The sequence below is a fragment of the Panthera tigris genome, chromosome B1 (genome assembly GCF_018350195.1).
Source record: "Panthera tigris isolate Pti1 chromosome B1, P.tigris_Pti1_mat1.1, whole genome shotgun sequence".
NCBI lineage: Eukaryota > Metazoa > Chordata > Mammalia > Carnivora > Felidae > Panthera > Panthera tigris.
The window spans coordinates 186,726,317-186,741,654 of record NC_056663.1 but is presented as its reverse complement, the minus strand read 5'-3'; positions in this window follow the sequence as shown (position 1 = coordinate 186,741,654).

The following is a 15,338-nucleotide window of genomic DNA, read 5'->3' as shown; positions in this document are numbered from 1 at the left end:
AAAGAACTCTAAGTTGTGATGGGAACAGACGCAAATGGCCTGGAACAATGAGGAAAGATGAATCATGAATAACAGCATGGCAAGCATCATTTAACACTTGGTATTTCTAGAAGTGAACACACAACTATATAGAAGCTAACTGTTGATAAAACTGCACCGTGCACATTGCCATGTGACAGTTATTTGCCATGCACTGCTTTGTTCTAGGCTCTAGAATCTACTATGTTAGACTTCCCTCTTTACACTGGTCAAAGATGAATAGAAATGCTTGCATAAGAGGTCATGGGGATCCAACCTTTTGAATTTCGTATTACTTTCTAGCATGATTATCGAAGAAAGCATTTAAGCTTTACTAATAATTAGGACACACACTTCTAAAGTACATGTGTATAATTTATGATTAGATCGATAAAAATGGAGGTGTACACTCAAAATATTTTACAGATGGGGATACAAGGCAAAACACTTTGGAGACTGCCACGTTCTAGACACCAAAAGGCTAGCAAGGAGTTTTAAATAACAGACCAAAGTCATATTTGCGAGGTTAGGCAATGCGGACAAGGTAAATGAGGAAAAAAAAAGTACAGAAAAAAATAATTCCAGATCCCACAAAAACAAACAGTTCAAAGGCCATGACCAATGGTTTGGTGGTAATTAGCATAACTGCCCTATGCTTTTTGCTGAGTGTAGGGACCACAGCCAGATATGATGTGGCTATTTGGTTAACTTGTTCCCCTGCTTAAAACCTCCAATTACTTCTCATTGCCATAGGATAAAGTTCAAATCCTTAATAAAAACCTCAAATTCTCAACCATCTGGCCCTGTCTGCCTCTTCAGCACTATCTTTTGCCCTTTTCTATTTTCAGATTTTCTTCGGGTCTTCAAGAATATTCTTGACTCCTGCGTCTGTCCGTCTTTAGGTGTCATTCAGATGTCAGATTAATTTCTACTTTTTGAAGGAGTTATTTTCTGACTCCTAAAACACATTCAATTTTTCCCCATATGTTCCTATAGCATTCTTTGCTCATTGTTCTAATATTCTCAGCATGCTGCTAATGTACTGTTGAAGGTCTTTCTTCCTTGCTAGCCATCTGTGAGGACAGAGAAGGCACTTGTATCCCCCAAGCACCCAGAACAATGTTTGATTTATAATACATATTCAACAAATGTGTTGACTGGAGTGAAGCTGAGTGAAATGTACCTTGAGACCCAGAGAAAAAGACTTTCTTTGAATTCCCTAAGCGTTTGCTTATGGCATTCCACGATGGCAGAATTATAAGGCTTACCTAATAGTTACAACAATACAACAATATTTGAAGACATTTCGCCATCCATTGGTCAATAAATATTTGAGTGTCCCTGTGGGTCCTGAAATTGTGCACGGTCTCCTTACTCTGGGTTGGTAGACACCAAACAATTAACGAAAACTGCATTCATTAAGGAACAGTATTAAAAGGATTCACGACTTACTCTGACAGGAAGGAGGATGGCTGAAGTTCACTGCTTGCAGTAATGTTATATATTCTCAGTTGGTTAGTCTCAGCAAGGCTGCCTGTGCCCTGTGTCCACAGACTGGGTTGGATGATGTGGATGCAGGACCAAGCAGTGGCGGAAGGGGAAGGAATGCAGTGAGGCAAGGAGAACACTCTGAATCAAAATCATGTCTTTGCGATAATATACATCCTTCAATGAAGGCTCCCCTGTGCGCTGCACTTTCAATCCTCATCTTCCCCAGACCCTTACCTGGAGCCAGCTTGCCTACGTGAGTCACTTCCGCCAGCCCTTCAGCTCAGGCTCAGAGAGGCCCTGCAGGTTACTTTCATCAACGTTCAAACTCCTCAAGTACCAATGGTTCTTTTCCCCAACCCACAAGGTCGGCTATCAAGGCTCCCTCTTCCCATACAGGATCACCAGGACTGGGCACTGGCTTTGGATCTTTACCTTGCATAGGATCTAGAAATCTGCAGGGAGATTTTTCAGGTCATCTGTCCTTTACCCCATTTACCATCTAACTGGATAATAGGCAGAGTTTCTGCTGAGCTGAGCCCAGCCCTCCTAGGACCATATCAGGTCAACCCAGAGTGCCCTGCCCAGGCAGGGGAGAGAAAAGAGTATAGAGTACAGGCTGTGTATCAATTAATATTGCCTTGGTAATATCTCAACTATCCTGATCACTAGCTGTGTGACTTTGGGCAAGTTGCTTAACCCCTTTGAGCTTGAATGTACTTATCAATAAAAAGGATTTTTAAAACTACCTGGTATCCGTCTTACCAAGATATCCCTCCAGAACCCCAAATAAGTTGAACTTTTGACCCTACATACAAACACTTTCCTCCCTCTCACTCTCTCTCTCTTTCTCCTTCTTCTTCTGTCTTCTGGATAATGACTTCCTAGCACCATAAGCAAAGGACTTTATTCAGTCACCAAAGTTTGAGTATACAGCCTGCTTAGGAGTACATGCCTGACTCTGCTTTTTCTTCTCTGATCTCCCACCTAACTTCGTGCCCCCATTCAATCAAAGACCATCAGAGACCAATCAAAGATCAGACAGAACTAAAGATGGTTCAAAGACCATTCAGGATTCCCCAAGAATCTGCGAAACTCATTTTCTTCTCTGTCAACACCTCTACAAAATTAGCCAATCCTACTAAAGTCTGGGCAAATGCAAGATTTCCTCAACTGACCTTTCAACCTGAACACTCCCCCTTCCTTACTCTTTCCTGTAGAGCAGGGCAAGACAAATCTTCCTAGGGTGTCACTTTCACTGTGCCATCTTTTGGCGAAATCTTGAATTCTTGCCTGCTGAATCAAATTCACATTTCTGAGACTCTCCCTAATCTCATTTCTCAGCCTCGGCACTTCTCAGACAACCATCTACTCCAGTCAAACTGCTGTCCCCACAAATCCCTTCCTGCCACCTACCAAATGTTCCCTGGCAACCTAACCCTCACTGGTCATCCAATGCCCAGCTCACAGCACAGCCCCTCTGTAGGGTGTTCCCCAGCAGATCACGCCAGTGTGGCCTCCCCTGCCTCCTGCATCAGAGGACAAGATTACCCCTTCCAGAGAGCAAGTGCTCCATGTTCAAAACCCACTCCTTCCAGAACTTCCCATGTGTTCCTGGTCTCACCACCCTCCTGACTTCCCATCCTCAAGATTAAAATAACTTTTTCTCAAGCCAAAATAATTAAATAAGCCCATATTGATCAGGCGCTAACTATTTTTCAGGCACTGCACTGAGCCCTTTATACACATTAGTTCAGTTCATCCCTAGTACAATCTGTCAAATTGGATTCTCTTCATTGATTTACCACTCAGCACACATTTCAGTGAATTTTAATAAGGGAATAGTAAAAACTAAATATATACAAGATATAGATACATATGCAAACATTATAATATATAAACAATATTCTAGTACAGGAGCCTAGTCCATACATTTTTTTTTCTTTGAAGGATTATATAAAAGCTATGAATGAAAGTAAAAGAAGGTAAGGGCTAAGGAGATAGAGGTGAGCTGTTATATTAGATGAAGTCATCAGAGAAGTAATATTTTAATGGAGATCTGAATAAGTGAAGATGAAAGCCAGTGGAGTAAATGGGGCAAGAATATTCCAGGTACATATAAAGAAACTAAGTTACAGAGAGGCCGTGTGGCTTCCTAAGGTCACACAGGAACAGACACAGCATCTGAATCCTACTTCTGACTCCAGAATCTAATTCTGAGACCCCATTCTTCATCCACCATTTATGTTCTGTAACAGTTCACTCTGTAAACTAGCTGTGGCTTTTTGAAATTCTTGTATTCCCCATTTGTTGGCAAGCATGGACCATCTATGTGCCAGGCACTGACCTCCATGACATTCTCCTCTCCCATTTCTTCTCCAGCTGGGACACAGTTCCCGGGTTTTACATCCATCTCTCACCCATATTCTTCATGGTACTAATCCTAGACTCTGCCTCCTATCCAGGGTCATATCTTCAATTACCTTTGCTCTCTGCAATGGACTCCCGCACATGAGTCCCAAGCTTAGTTTTCTGGCCAGCTTCTTGGAAGTAGGGCCATGCCTCATTCATCTCTCTATTCCAAATACCCATCATAGCACTAGATGCTCAATAAATGCACGCTTCTCTGAAATCAATTAAACTTGAACGCCACATTTCCAACTGCCTTCGGGACGGTTGGCCTGGATTCTTTCCCAGTTGATATCAATATTTCTAAAAGTGAACATGTTATCTTCCCTCCAAAACCTGTTTTCCTCCTGTGTTCCTTGCTTCTCATCATGGCACCACGAGGTACCCATCCCCATCTATCTCCTTCCCATTTCCTTAAGTTTGTGCAACTCTTCCACATTCCCACTTCAAGTATGTGCAAATGTTTTCTCTTTCCTGGACTAATGCAACAGCCTCCTAATGACATCCTTGTCGATGACGCATCCTACACAGCTATGCAAAACTAATGTGCTTCATTCTGTCGCTCCTCACTAAATTCAACTGGCTCCCCACTGTCTGCATAATCCCATCTCACTCTCATGTTCCAGAACCAGATAGCCCAGTAACTACTGGACATCTCCATTTTGAAGGAGGAAGTCATCCTTAAAGGCGGCCTTAAATTTCATAGTCCCCAAACTGATTTCACTTCCTTTCAAACAAAACCTCCCCTGTATCTCTCATCTTGGTAAATATATGCCACCCACCAGCTACCCAACCCAGAAATCTAGCTCTCCCGAGCTCCTCTTTCTCCTCCAATCCCAATTCCCACCTGTCATCAGCTCCTGCTGGTCTTGTCCTCTATTTTACTCACCGGTACCTTCCAGTCCTCACCGGATCACACTGCTGCTTTACTATGTTCAAGATGCCTCAGCTGCTATCCCACCTTAGCCAGTATGCTTGACTGCCCTTTCACCCAGTTGTGGCCATTTGTCAACCACTGCAGTTATCTTCCCAACGTGTGACTGAGATCACCCTGTGCTCTTGACTGGAATTTATCAGTAGTCCCCACTGCCTCCATGTCCTGACCCTGCCTCCTTCTCCAGCTTCCATTTCACTGTTCCCTTCTTCTCCCCAGCTTAACTGCAACCCACAGAACTTCTCTCTGTTCCCTGACTGTAGCACATGTTCTCTTAGGACCAGCCTTAGAATCAGAGCTCTCCCCACCCAAAGCATCCATCACTCCACTTGCTGCCTTTCCCTGGAAAACTCATTCTCATCCTTCTGCCCCATCCAGGCTAGGGAGCATCCTTTGATCCTTCCCAGCCTGCATGAGTGACTCATATCTGTGTTTCCAAAGCACTCAATACTGGATGCTATCACAGGACTTGGCACATGCTAATTACCATCCTACATGTCAGGCTCTTGGACTCAGCATCCCCCATGGGATGTTTTAATCTCTGTATTCTAGCACTTTCAACAATACTGGACAAATAATAGATGTTAATATATGTTTCTAGTACTCAGAACAATGCTTGACAAATAATAGATGCCCGGTATATGTTTTACAAAAGAATAAATTGCCTCACATTTGGAGAATCCCCTACTGATACAGAGAGTAGTGATATTACCCAGTCTATGGGTTAATGCTGTTTTTCTGTGTAATGCTTGTTCTGTATTTCAAGTGACTCTGAAACCAATATCACTTAATAACAAACCCTGTGATCATGGAAGGTCTACTCTGTGCTCCTTCAGCTTATTGTTTCATAATAGACAAGGACATGCCAATATCCTCCATCAAGGACATACACTGGGGTCCTGTGAAGGTATTTAGCAAGTGCCTTTGACAATGAGGTAACCTAATGTGCTCTACCCAATCATTACACCGTTCAGCTCAAGTAGAATTCTAGGGCAGAGACAGAAGATAGGATTTAAACGCTTAATTCCTGTACCTTCAACAGCTAATATGCCTTCTTATATTCTGAAATATTTACCAGCAGTGTCTCTCCTACAGTAGGTAACTGTTAAACATGTTTTAGATGGATGATTGTTGAATAACATCCTCAAAACTATTTATAAAACCATCAAAACAAATTGCATTAAGACTGAAGTTATAACTGTCACCGCTTGAGATCTGAAATTCAATTCTAATATATTTATGAAAAGCCACAATCTCATGCTCAGGGATCCAAAAATAAATGTAACTGTGTTTTAAATTGCAATGTTTCTGACAAATTACATCTGTATGTCGTTCAATCTTCCCCAGTTAGTGTTTGTAGTTTCTGCACTGTTGGTACGTATCCTGCGAGCTGAACAATTTTGAAAGTTATTTTAATGACTAATTTTCATTTGGCACCTACATCCACAACTTTAACCAGGAAGGTTTTATAGGGTTCAGCTGCAAATCTGGTACTTAAATCACATCAGAAGGGCCAGTAGTACTTGTCAGCTTTGCAGTTTAGACTTTTTGCCTTCTTAAAAGTATCTAACAATACCTCCATCAAAAACGGAGTTTATTCCATCAAGACATGGCAGAAGTATTCACTCACTCTGTGCCCCTGTGTACTGCTGTATTCTGCAGGGTCCATCTTTCTTTTGCCGTGTTTCTCAATACCTGGTTCTGAATGCTCAGGATTTCATACTTGTTCCCCAAGGTTCCCTCCTCACCACCTTCAAATTAATGTAAGGCACCTGTGTTTCAGAGCCTGCACTAACCCTCTGATCACAGCTTCGGCAGGAAACAATGATGAAACTGGACCTTGAGAGGAGAGGGAACGGGGAACAGATTGCAATAATACTGTGCATCTCAGTGGGGAGAGATGTGGTTTCCAATTAAAGGGAGTTTGGGGAAATAGAGTATGGAAAGAGTGATTAAAGAATCGCTGGACAAAATGGAAGAAAGGTCTAGCAGATCAGACTTTCACAAGTACTCACAACATTAGGTCAGGTACAAGATGCTTATGATAAATGATTGATGTTACAGAATTACATTTAAAAATTAGAGTGACAGTCTCCTTGATTTTAAAAATTTGACACTAATTTGAAATGCCTCTGCCGTTACCAGGACATTATTTAAACTGGCAATCAGAGAGCTGGGAATTTTCAATTCCTTTATGACCATCTTTAAACAGAAGTTATTACTCATTTTGTACTCACCAAGCTTCAAAATCATATTTGTATTATAACAAAAGGTACACTTCTTCATAGACTCCCAACATCACACCTTTTAAAAACCTTTAAAATGGCTTAGGTATCATGTCTTTAAGTGGTTGACAAATAAACCCATATTACAGATGGAAAACAGAAGACAGGAAGAAGCCGGGCAACAGAATGAATACAGAATTTTGAGCCCCATTCTTTTAATAGCTTTATTCTGTAAGACCCCAGAGAAAGAAAGGTCAAGTTCAAAATCACTGTTTGCCTTCACTGTATCCATATGAAAGGAATGGCATCTATGCCAACTGGATGGAATCTTGCTTTTCAACACCCATCTCACTTCATCCTTACTTCTGTTATAGCATTGAACATTTTAAAATACACATGTTTAGTCATTTCTTTTCTCCCTTACTCAGCTATACACACCTGGTACCTACTCCGTAAATATCTCTTGAATAAACAGTAACCTTTCTGAAGGCCAACTCCACATCTCATTAATCCCTGCACCAAGAAGTTTCTTTGTAAATATTTGCTGAATTAAACTCATGTCATCATTACAGAATCCATTCCTGTAGTCTAGGAGTGGAAATGATTACCAGCATTTCATAAATGGAGAAAGAGGAACAATGACATTATACTCAATGGCTATTTTACATGCTCTTACCTTTCCAAATTAAATTAAAATTTTTCTCAATTAAGCCACCCTCCAAGTTAAATTTTTTCTTGGGACTGGCTTTGCAGGGTTATTTCCGAAATGTCTGTTAGTTCTATATTATTTTGTTTTGTGTCAAATTCTCTGCAAAAGCAACAAGTCCTGAGAACCCTCTTCCACTGGGATGAGATGCTGGGGTACAAGAGTTTACTTCCACCTTAAGTATGAACACAAAAGAAGATACTTTTTTAATGAAACACTTCTCTTGGAGCATGTACCATATACAAAACATGGAAAAATGGTCTGGCAAGACCATTTTTTTGTAAGGAGTTTCTTATGGTAGTCTAATGGAACAAAGTACAAAAAGTTACAACTGAAAATAAAGCCCCTGGCAGAATACCCATTCTGGGAGGTCGATCAGTTTAATAGTTACATGTGTTCTTTTCACCCAATTTTATTATGAAACTCATGAAGGCGTTTGGAAGTCCTATGTTCTCTTATTAAAAAATAATAAGCATATTGGGGGGACATTCCTGGGGACACCTCAGCATCTGTAATACAATGCACAGACAATATCATGATGAAGATGTGAGAGGGGGTGCATAGTCATAAATATTGTGGTATTACTATATCAGTCAAAACTGATTCTGATTCCCATTTGGGCTGCAGATAATGTCATTTTTAAATATACTGCTTTGCTCAAAAGATCCTTCAAAATATTAACTGTTGATGTCTAAAGATGAAAGTCTATTTTTCCTCCAAAACCTTTTTAAAGACCTATAAAAAATGCCAGTTCTAATTCCCTAAAGACTTTTCATTCACTATTCATGAGAAGATTCTGCCTGAGTACATGAAGGGACCTTTCCCTAAGCCAATCCAAATTTCAGGAAACCAAAAAGTTACAGACTGTTGTTGCAAAATGGGTTGACTACTTGTTTTTACCTAAATAAGTAATTGGGGAAGAGAAGTTTCTAAAAGGTCAATAATATATCCAAAGGGTATTTAAATATATCCAAAAGGGCATTTCCAATGGGAGAGCCATTCAGCCACACTGGCTGTGTTTGTTCAGAAGGAAAAAATCAGCCCATAACATGAGCATGAAGGCCAATTGCTCAATACGGCAAATTCTGTACTTGTATCTCTGTTCAAATTATTCCTTCGATTGGCAGAGCATGTGGAGAACTTCTGTGATTAAACAGTGTGTGCCTCTTTTTTCAGAATTCCTAATGCCATGTGCATATACACACATCTAGAGCTGCCCACAGTGCACTGACTGAACAAAGAGAGGGAGACATCCACAGAGGGGAGAGGAAAAGAGCTGAACCCCGTCTCTTTTCAGCCCTGCCATGGGATCCACTTCCAGTACAGCCTGATTCTCTCTGTGAAATCTGATATGAAAGAAAATGCACCTGACGAAATGGACAGGTAGACATTGAATGATATTTCTGTTTTTGTTTTTTTATTTTTATAGCACAGTCACTGCTATAATGAAAAGATTCACCACCTGATGAGGATGATAGCCAAGAGGAGAATAATGTTGGTAGATGTGGTGGTATAGCCATTCAGGCTCTGGGGCCTGGAAGCTTTAGGAAGGGCCGCTCTCTGGAGCATGAACTCAGACTATAGACCGTTACAATCATGATTCAAAGGGAATACTTAATTCACGATCTTAGCTCTTACTTGTAGGGGAACCAAAGGAGTGATAACTACTCACAGGGGCTCCTCGGACTACTGATCCTAGAGGTGGTAGGCCTGGAAGGTATAAAGGATAAAAGAGAGTCACGGCAACAACATCCAAAGACAACACTGACTATTGCTCTAAATACACAGAAAACACTGAGTATTTATTAAGCCCTTCTTTGGAAACACAAACTCTCATAGCAATGCATTATGGATGCAAGAGCATGCACAGTGCAGACAGGTACTATTTTGGTGCCCTATAACTATCTGTAGAGACCTGGCCCAATGAATGGAAAAGACAGACAACCCAAAAAGAATGTCACTTTCCAGTAGACAGCTTAACAAGCAATCGATAACTTGGGGTCTTTACTGGATCTATCACCGGGCAACACAGTTTAAATCCACTAACTGTGTCTTAAGCAACTTTTGTGAATCACTGTGCCAGTACTTACTAGGTGCACAAAAATGGGTAGTTCCTGTATGATATTCACCATCAAGGGTTTACCATATAATAGCTGCCAATGAGACATACATGCATAGTTTATTCTGTCTTGTCATTCAGATATAGGTCAAAATAAAGGAAAAATGACCTAGGAAAATTCAAAGCAGAATTCTTTGAGGAAGAGGCAGGGAGAAATTCAGTAAGGCTGCACAAGGAAGACACTGCATTTGCAATGTGTCTTGAAGGATGCGTTTAGTGTTAAACATATAACAATGTTCAGTGGGCAATGTTCAGGCAGAAAGTTCATTCTAAACAGTAGGTACAACTTGAGATATGTGTGGGGACTAGTGATTAGTCCAGTTTAGCAGGTCAAGGTAGAGTCATGGAAGACAGTGTTGGGATGGAAGACTGTCAACATACTGGGGGAGCCGGGACTACTAAGCTAGAAAAAGTATTTTTAGTTCTATAAGTCATGGGAAGACATTAAAAGATTTTGCACGGGTGAATGATCTGACTCAAGTCAGTTTTTAGTGAATGTGGTTGGTTTCGAGTGGGGAGCCACTTAGCACAAATAGGCGGCAACCATGATAGTCTGGGAAATGATAAGCACATAACCTTGTGTGCGTGATGGGAACTGGAGAGGGAGCTAGACATAAAGCTAGAAAAGCATCAGTAGGGCTTGGTGACTGATTCCACATGGAAAGGAGGGGAGGAAATGATTAAATACCATAGACAATTCAATGCTTTGTTTTTTTTTTAATAAACTGTAGGCTTCAAAAAATGATGCTACCATTAACAAAATTTTGAAAATCAACTGTTCTTTGAAGAGACAATAGGTCTTTTCTAACATACTGACTTTGAGGTGCTGGTGAAATTTGCTAATAGCTCTGACCAGCACAGCGTGGAAATGAACTGGAAAGGGATCAGGCCAGAACCACAGATTAAGGAGACTTCGGTATCAAAGATGCACCAAAACCACAGTTTGTTTCAGCAGAGAATGTAGACAGAGAAGATAGCTGAGACAGAAGTGTGTGAAAAGTTGCATAAAATGTACAAAGAAAGAAAAGGGGTCAGAAAAAGAGATCTGAGAGGAGTAGGAGGAACCAGAATAACACAGTCACCAAATCCAAGGGAGACTTCATTCAATAAATATCTGTTGTTGAGCAAATCTAACACGTCAGGCTTTGTGCTAGATTCTGGGGATACACAGTGGGCAGAACACAACAGCTCTGCTCTCACGAAGTTCATGGTTTTTTAAGGAGTGTTGATAAATAGCATGAAGCATCACTGTGAGTTTGGAGTGATGTAAATTAAGACCATCAGGACCTTTAACCAAATGAAAAGTTGTCTTTTTTTTTTTTTAATACAGAAGTGATTCAACGCCCAAGGGTGAATAAATTTGTAGTGACAGGTGTACTTATATAACCTTAAAACACTTTTAAGGATGGTACGGACCCACTGAACAAAATGTACACATTCTCCCATCCTTATTCCTTCCCTCCCTCCTCTCTCTCTCTGTCTCTCCCTCCCCTTCCCCCCCCCCCACACTTTAGTCTGCTTGGAATAAAAAGGGAGGCTATTAAGTAAACAAGCACACTCTGCTATGAAATATTGAAAAGCAATATTATCCACATGTTCTAGAAAACCAGTGAGGAAAAGGAAAACAAATAAAAGGACCAAAAGAGTAAGAAGGACCATATACTTTAAGCCCAGAAATATATCTTCAAAAAAGATTCAACCACTATGTAGTCTACAATTCTGCAGAAATCGTGCACACACATTTTATATTAAATGGCTCATTAATTTCCAAACCACCCATAGCCTTATTTTATGAAACTTTGCATAGGCATTGGTCAGAAAAAAAAGCGCAGTAAAGGGAGGGGGTGAGGGTGTTGAATTTTAACATTCCATCATGTCATTTGCTTAGTACCTTCTGAGATTTAACGACATGAAGAAAACAGGATAATGCCTATGTAATGAAGAGCTTTTCTTGGGCTACTCAGAATCCACAGACTTTTCACTAGTAACTGTGTGGAATCACTAATCTGGATTTGCCTTATGCTTAATAACACACAACTTAAGCCGAAGCCATCATACAACCATTAAACAGCAATACAAAATCGCAGGGATTTTTCACTCCAGTATTGCTGGTTTGCAAACTCAGGACCTTCCTGGGTGAAATCTGAAACTGGTCCCCATACATGGAGGACAGGGAAGAAAGAGGCAGACGATTCCAGATTGGAAGGTAGCAGATGCAATAAACAAGGGAATTTACATATGAGGTTTGCCTTGAGGGCTGCAAGACAAGTAGATCTCCACCCCTGCCCGCTAGAAACTTAAAAGTTGATAGAGAAGCCCTGCCAGGGCTCATTCATGTACACCATCCAGATGGCCTCAACAACACCTTTCTCACTCAAGGCTATGTCCTTGAAAACAGCTCCTGCTACAGGAAAGGCAGGCAGAACACACATTCTAAGGGCAGGGAGGGAGTAAGGAGCCTTCAACTGCCCAGGTCCAGCTGGTGGATCAAACAAGTAGTCACAGTCACGTCCTCTGGATGACCTCTTCCAACAACAATTGAAACGTACATGCATATCCCTCCCCACTTTTAGCTGTAGACGCCTTCACACAACATATGCCATCCCTAAGTTAGATGGCACAAATTGAGGACACCGATGAAAAATCTCATAGGGTTTTTTTTTTTTAACTCTGACCTTATCTCTGATTCTCTTTCAAATATACTGTTGAATTATCAACTCCATCTGTGTCTCCACTGGTAGCAGGATTATGTTTGATTTCATAGCCAGGGAGCTAAATAATAATAGTCAATTTCATGAAAACTATATTCTGGGCAGGCTTTTGATTTAACGTGTTAGCTGATGAGAGGCAGGCTAAAAGTGAGCACTACAGTTTGTAAGAAACCTTTTCTATTTGTATGTACTTATTTACAAACAGTCCATTTTCTGTCCTCTGTAGCATGAACAGTGTTTTAACCACAGGAACTCGGAAGTGGTCATCAGCATATTAAATGCATTACCTGCTGAAAGAGAGCAGGGAATAAACTTTTTTAGCTACAGGACTATAAAGTTTTAACAGCCCAATTCAGCCCTGCTCCCATCCTTCCTACATTTCCTTTCATGTGGTTTTCTCCTTTGTCTCTCAGCAAAACTGGTTTTCATAGTATTCTGGCCCTAGAGTCAGGTCATAAAATACACACATGCCCTCGTGCGTGCAACACACACACACACACACACACACACACACTCTTCTCTAATTCCTCATTTCCCTCTCATCTTCATACATTCCTGTCAGTCTAGTCCTCCAGTTAAAATGTCCAAATTCTGATTAAATCATTTTATGAACCTCTGTCCAAAAGGCAAACATTCAAGGGAAAACCATCATGGTCACCTCAGAAGTTATGCAAATGTCTCACTTATTTGAAAGGAAACAAGAGATCACAATCTATTGTTTTAAAAAGAATGGAAGGCAGAATCCAAACCTTTAAAAATGACAATCTTTTCTTATCCCAGGATTATTAAAGAGCATCCTATGTCTGAGCTTCAGCATATATTTGGTGGAAATAATCGAGACTCCACATTCAGTGGATCATTCTCAAATATTAACCTTGAAACAGTAACAACAAGAACAGAAGGATGTATCACAGTCTTTATTCTCCTCCTACGACAATTAACTAAAAACGTGTGAATACAATTCAAGAAACAGGTGTCAAATCCATTCAAGCCAGAAAACTCTTCACTTTTGGTCTCACCTTAACCAAGATATAAACCAGCATCTTCCTATTCTCCAAGTGAACAATGAACACGTGCTGATTTTAAAGATAGTACTAAGTTTTTTTTTTTTTTTTGATGTATCATACTCCCCAGATGTGACTTCATCTTTTTTTTTTTTTTTTCCATTTTATCTAACACACAGAGATTATGGCCACCTGTGGCACTGTGAATAGACTGGACCTGCTCATTCAATCCCCATCCGGCCAATTAAAGATTAGGTCCAGTCAAAAAGCTGTTATCACTGAGGAGCCGAATAATGTAAGCCACCCAGTTTCCCAGACTTTCTCTTCCTGATCTATCTTCAAGTCCCCACCACTGTGTCATGCATGAGTACAGTTCCTAAAAGGACAGCTAACTCTCTACCCTCTTCTGAGGTCTCTGCAAAGACAGAGACCCTATAAACTTAACAATCTACTCAGCCCTTTCCACTTAAAATGCCATTCTGGAAAACAAATCAATTTCTTAACGATTATCAGTACCCCTCATAAAATATACCCTAGACATTCTTGGTTCATAACCGGTGAACTCTTGCCATAAGTGAAACAGGAACTAAACAACAGGACAGCTCAAAGTTGGGAGTTTAAAAGGTAATGGTCATATTTTTTTTTCCAGCCTATAAAAGACCAAGACTTTTTTCTCTTAGAAATTTCACACTCAAGTAAGACTAGTGTCCTCTCAGTTACAATGACCTTAACTACCAGAGGGGAGGCAAGAGAGGCAAAATGTCCGTTTCTCAATGTCCGAATTGGAGTGACAGACTCAAGTTGTCCAAAGTGATTCTATTTGCCTGGATATAAACGGGTAGAATGTGGATCTCTTCCCTTGCAACCTCAAACCCAAGTTTTTCATCCTCTAAATCCAAACTGTGCCATAGCCTTATGTGCGACCCCTCATCTTCTATCATCTGGGAAATAGCCAGCTCTTTATTAGTCTCCGCTTCCTGCAGCCACCTTCATTCTATTTTTGGCTCCTCTAAAAACTGTAGACATCGAAGCCACCTAAAAACAAACCGATTCAACCAAAGGTGCTTGGGGTGGGAGATGTCTCATCGCCTACTTCACGAGGGATCCCACTAAACTCCTTTCCTGGCTTTCGCAGAACACACGATACTCTGAAAGCAAACACCCTGCACAAGAGTGCCCGGTACCTTTCCAAGGCTGTACCGTATATAAATTATTTCCAGGTGTCACTGAAGACCATTTTCTCTGAACACACTAAACTGAGGCTGGCAATAAAACAAGGCGCACGCTCCTCCTGAAGAATCTGACCCGAGAAACATTCCGCCTGTATGTTACCAGCGAACAAAAATACAGAGTTTTAATGAGGAAATGTTAGGGAGCATTTAGGAAAAGTGGAGGGAGAGGATCAATACTGTTTCAGCTCTGTTATCCCCAGGTGTTAGGGGAAGGAAGTGTGTGTGGTCTGCAGTCATCTGGCAGATGCATAAACAACATCGGAAATTTTCAGAGAAGGCAAAAGTAGGCACAGGATCGCAGGGGACCCCGCCACCGGCGAGTTTCACACGCACTTCAAACAGCTCTTCTTCCCGACCTGGACCTCGCGTGCACCCCCTCTCCTTGGCACCCCCATTCCCGCCGCTCCCACCCCCCCCTTCCCAGTCCCGCCTGCGTGGCTGTCTCTCATGCAGCAAAGGCAACAAGCGTCCCCAGCCCAGGAAGGGGTCCCC